Raw genomic sequence first — 5,942 nt, forward strand, 5'->3', positions numbered from 1 at the left:
GCCCTCTGCCCTGGCTGGCCCCAGTGAGGTTTGAAAACCCTGTCTTGGAGATTCTTGGGGAAAGAGAAGAGCCTTCGAGAACTCTAGCTCGGATATTCCCTGGATCCCCATAACCTTTGTCTCTGCCCCGCTTTCATTTGCCCCAACAACTCCCTCAGGGTACTCGGTCCCTAAACTCTAGCCATGACCATGAGAGCCTTTCTCATCTTGACTTACAGGAATCACTCAGGGGCCCTGGAGTTTGGGAGCTGCCGCCTGAGAGAAGCTGAGCCCTGGAATACACTCCTCCTTTGGGAGTGAACGAGGGGCTCACTGGCCCAGATTCCTTTGTTAGCAGAGGGAGGGGCCAGGAAGAGATCTGACTCATTCACAAATAGCACAGAAAATATCTGTCACCTTAAAAAAAAACAGTGTGGGCGTTCCTACGTGGGTTCTAGAGTTTTGTAGGTCTGGGTTCAAGTCTAGCCCCTCCACTTATGCGCTGAAGGACTTTGGCAAGTTTCTAAACTCTCCTGAGGTCTATAAAGGTGGACACCATAGCGTTGCTGTAAGATTTTATTTAATCTCACAATGCTCCACGATGCTTGTATATTACATGTGCATGGTACTTGGTGTTCAGAAAATGCGAGTTATTACAAAATTATACTGTCATCATTATTTTTACAGAGCAGGAACAGTTTATTTGACCTGTACCATTAGCATGTTTTTGTTTTTGCTTTTCTCATTAGAACATTCTTCATTAAAGGGACAGGGCTGTATTATCATTTCTTTTTGTTTGGCTTTTGAGACCTGAATTTAGAGCTGTCCTTCCTTCTGGGCCTCATTAATTTGGTGAATCTCTGTGTACCTGCTATGTGCCAGGCACCATCCTGGCCCCATATTCTGACTTCACCTTTCAGAGGGCGCTCTCTGGCTACTCATCCCACACACTGCTGTCTCTCCAAAGCTCCAGAGGCTCCATGTAGGGTCAGTTTTTCTTTTCAAAAGGTTTGAGAAAATATTCTGCAAAATTATAAAATCCATATTAGCAAATACTATTTGAGAAACCATCACCTATAAGGTACTGGGCTAGGTGCTGGGAATAGGAAACAGGATGAGGTGGGTCTCCAGGCTTCAAAGAACATACAACAGAAATTAGAGACATATGAAAAAAAATAATAAACAGTAGTAAGTTGATCAGTGTCCTATGATCAGCTACAGAGAATGGAACTGGACAACTTGAGTGATCCTACCCATGCCCCTCCACCTTCTACCTTTGCAACTAATCTAACTCCAGCTTATCCTGAATTCTCACAGCTAAGCAACCACTGGTAGGGGGTTAAAATCAATTTTTAACTGAGGTCCAGCTCCTCCGTCCCTTCCAGTCCATGGCCTTTCCTGTCCGACCCCAAGCTGTGATGATGCTAAGCACCTTTCCCAAGGCAGAGCCAGGCCTCAGCCACCGCCTGCTCACAGTGACTGATTCTGCCCTCCGAGCATGAGGGTTAATGAGTAACTGCCTGTGGGAAGAGCTCTGGTGGGCCTGCTTACAGCCCAGAATTTTGTCGTATAGGAGCCACTTCTGTTTACCTATTTGTCCAGGATTAGGGGCTAGGGTTTGTAACGGATTCACTAATTTATGCTTTCCTTTCCATGATCTCAAAATATAAGGTGAATCCTTATTTTTATCTCCTTTAAGTAAAAAAGCAGTCCTGATTTTATCACCTAGAGGCCCCTATATGCTCACTTTTGATTTTGGGTAGGGAGCAGGGAAGTGTAAGAAGGTTGTCTGCTAGATTAATTGGTAGCTTCTAGACCACTCTGCCTCGCACAACCACCTGAAGGAACTTTGTAAAAATACAATTTCTGGGACCTACTTCAGACCTATGGAACCATAATTTCTTGGGGTAGTCTTAAGGTGGCATCACTGTATGAAAACATTAAGAGAAAGAGGAAAACTCGGGGAGATGGCTGGGTCCTACTTGTTTCTTCTGTTGAGCACCAGCTGCCGGAGGAGCAACCAGCCTCCCTGTAGTAAGAATACCCTAATTTGCTTTTGGGAAACCACTTCTCCCACACTCTCAATTCATGGGGTTTACATGGGGCAATGGGCATGTCTTTTCCATGTACCTAAGGGCCAGACTCAGGACCACCTGTACTGTGTACTGTGCTTTACAGCCTACAAAGCACATCCATAGACACGATTTCACCTGATACTTCCAACAGCCTCTTTAATAGTTAGGTACCTGACCGTCTACCTTCCCGGTCATAATGGATCAGGGATGGGCTGGTAACCAAAGCCAATCTTAATGAGATTCAGTTCTCAGAGTTTTACTAGAACTATTGAGAATAAGATGCTTTCCTTCCTCTGAGGTTGCTAAACTAGTGGGATGAAAGCATTGAGATGTCGGTGACTCTCTTGCCCCCACATGGATGGAGGTCATCTGAAATCTGAACTGATACACAGGGAAACAGTCAACAGATGGAGGGACAGACTCCTGATGTAATTTTAGCCCCTGGATCCAGCTGGGCCTGATGCAGGTCTATGACCCAATAAACACCCCTCTTTCCCACTTTTTTCCTAATCTTAAGATAATTTGAGTAGCAAATCTAACATTTGCAAGGAAAAAAACTCCAATGACTAGAACTTCCTGCCTGGACATTTTCCTTCTGGAAATTTGTTGGTAACTTCAGAGAAGTACGTACATGTTTGGTCTTGATGACTGAGGAGGGTGGTCTCTCGCATCTGATTGTCAGTGAAGGACTGAATCTGGATGAGACACTGTTGACCACAACCTGGGTTCTGACCCCAAGACTTATTTCCTGCTGGATTCCTCAAACCTCCCTGTCCAAACTATAGCTGGTGACTGGTGTTCTTCATCAAGTCCCAGTAACCCTTTCTCAAAGTTAAAGCCTTGTGACAAGAAAGCCATTTTCCTACAGGCTGCATAATTGTCAAGTCTTCTTTCTGGGCAGCTGCCAGGTTGCATTCCTTGGGTATCAGCTTTCTGCTAAATAAGAAATTTAATGCTTCACCCTCCATCATGCTTCTGAATCAAGTTTGCCCCCAACCAGTGTACAAGGCAGCTGTGGCCACACAGAACCATTTGTTATCAGGGTCATTAGCACAGCGTCTCTGCGGTGGGGGTGGGTTTGAGATTTAAGCTGCCCCAGGGTTCTGCTGCAGGACTTCTGTCTGGCCTGCCCTTGGGAGTTCTCTCAGGAGAGTGACTGGAGCTCCAACCAAACCACAGTTTTCGGTTACAACATGGCTCACATCTCTCTCTCTCTCTCTTAACTCTGAGGCCATTTTCTTCCAAATAGTTATGGGTTATTCTGCAATAGGACAATATTTTCCTGTCCTACTCTATGGTCCAAATACACAATTTTGATAGTGATTTCGAGTCCTTGGGCATCCATTCATAATTCATCTTTCCATTCATTCATTTGTTCACTCAACACAAATTTGGTGAGCAAGACATTTTCTTTCTTTTTTTCTTTTTCTTTCTTCTTTCTGTGGGGGGTGGGGGTGGGGTGTTAAATTAAATCTGACTCCTAGCCTGATTCTTCTAGGGTGGAGGGAAATTCAATCTCAGTTGTTATGAAGACTCCATCCTCCTCCCAAAGGTTACATGACATTTTCAGAAACCAGAAGAAGGTCTCTAGCACATACCTGTGGGGGCACTCATTGTCCAAGCCCAAAGGGCCCCTCAGAGTCTAGAATCTCTACTGTTTCCAGGCTGTGATTGAGGGTCAGGAATCTTTAAAATTGTTATGCAATGTATGAAAAACACAAAAAGGTATAAAAAGTAAAACAATATACCTGCTTTAGATAATAATATATTGTCTACAGTTTAATTTTCTTATCTTCTCCCTAACAGCCTTCTCTTCCCTATCACCAACTGCCCAACAGAATAACCAGTATTCCAAATTTGGTGTTTATCTTTCCAAATATTTCTTTATTCTCTTACAACATATACGGATCCTGATTAAGCAAATGTGTATGTGTGTGTGTTATTGCTACATAACAACTACCACAAACTTACACATTTGGAGGCTTGAAACAACATCCAATTATTAGCTCGCTTCTGTAGGTCAGGCGGGCTTGGCTCAGTTCTCTGCTTAGAATTTCACAAGGCTGAAATCAAAGGCAGGGATCCTATCTGGGGGCTCTTGGCAAGAGTCTGCTTCCAGTCTCATTTAGGTTGCCAGAAGTTCCTTGTGGTTGTAGAACTGAGGTCCTTGTTACCTTGTGAGCTGTCAGCTGTGCCCTGCTCTTGGCTCTTGGAGGCCACCCACAAGTCAGTAATTATGCATGGAATCCTCACACTTGGAATGTCTCTTATTCCCATTTCTGTGACCAGTTGGAAAAAACTTCTTGCTTTTAAAGTTTTCCTATGATTAGGTTAGTTAGGCTTACCTAGATAATCTCCCTGTTTTTTTGTTTTTTTTTAATTTATTCATTTATTTAATTTTTGGCTGCACTGGGTCTTCGCTGCTGCACGCGGGTTTTCTCTAGTTGCAGTAAGCGGGGGTTACTCTTTGTTGCGGGGCACAGGCTTCTCATTGTGGTGGCTTCTCTTATTGCAGAGCACAGGCTCTAGGTGCACGGGCTTCCGTAGTTGTGGCACACGGGCTTCAGTAGTTGTGGCTCGCGGGCTCTAGAGCGCAGGCTCAGTAGTTGTGGCGTGTGGGCTTAGTTGCTCCATGGCATGTGGGATCTTCCCGGACGGACCAGGGATCGAACCCGTGTCCCCTGCACTGGCAGGCGGATTCTTAACCACTGCGCCACCAGGGAAGCCCTCTCCCTGTTTTAAGGTCAACTGAGTAGTAACTTCAAGTACATCTGTAAAAATCCCCTTTGTCATATAATGTAACATAATCATGGGAGTAACTTGGGGAAGGGGGAACATGGAGGCCCTCTTAGAATCCTATCACTATACCTATTTTTCTATCTATCTATCTATTCAGATACTTTAGCTTTATATAAGTGAAACCATACTATATTAATCTGAAAATTTTTTTCCTTTACATTAAAAAGTAAGATTTATCCTTGTTGATGTTGATTTTTGTTACTGCATAATATTTTACTGTATGAGTGTAGTAAATTTTATTTATTTACCCTCCTGATGACTGATATGTAGGTTGTTTTCAATTGTTTGTGATTACAAACAATGTTATAAATATTACTTTATGTCTCTGCTGCACACGTGCAATCGTTTCCCTAGGAATATGCTCAGCAGTGGAATTGCTGGATTATTGAATAGCATTCACATTTTCAACTTTGCTACATATTGCTGAGTTGCTCTCCTAAGGGCCTGTACCAATTTACACCCACCATGAGCAATGTATGCAAGTTCCTATTGCTTCACATTCTCACCAACTTGTGATCTTGTCAGATTATATGAAATAACTCATTGTAATAACATATGAATTTTATGTATTTTAACATTTATCAAGTGCCACATTTATCAAGTGGCACTACATGTCAGGCAGTGAACAAAATTGACAATGTCCTTGTCCTATAGAATTTTCATCCAGTGCGAAAGGTAAGAAAGTGGCTTCTGAGACCCAACGTAATTTTCCTTTTGCCTTTATCTCTTCAACCTCACCCTTTACTATGCCCCCACCACGCTGGCCTCCCACCTTTGGCTCTGCACTGATTGTTTTTCTCTTCTTGGAACATTCTCCTAGTTATAGGCTGGGCTGACTTCCTTATCTTATTTCGTATTTGGTCAAAAACCATTGTCTTAATGAGGTCTACCCTAACTAGCCTGCTATGGACTGAACTGTGTCCCTCCCATGCCAAATTCATATGTTAAGCCCTAGCCCCCAATGTGATGGTATTTGGAGATGGGGCCTTTGCGAGACAACTAGGTGTAGATAAGGTCATGAGGGTGGGGCGCTCATGTTGGGGTTAGTGTCCTTATAAGGAGAGACAACAGAAAGCTTTTCTCTTTCCC

This window comes from Lipotes vexillifer, unplaced genomic scaffold (genome assembly GCF_000442215.2).
Source record: "Lipotes vexillifer unplaced genomic scaffold, Lipotes_vexillifer_v1.1 scaffold965, whole genome shotgun sequence".
Taxonomy (NCBI): Eukaryota; Metazoa; Chordata; class Mammalia; order Artiodactyla; family Lipotidae; genus Lipotes; species Lipotes vexillifer.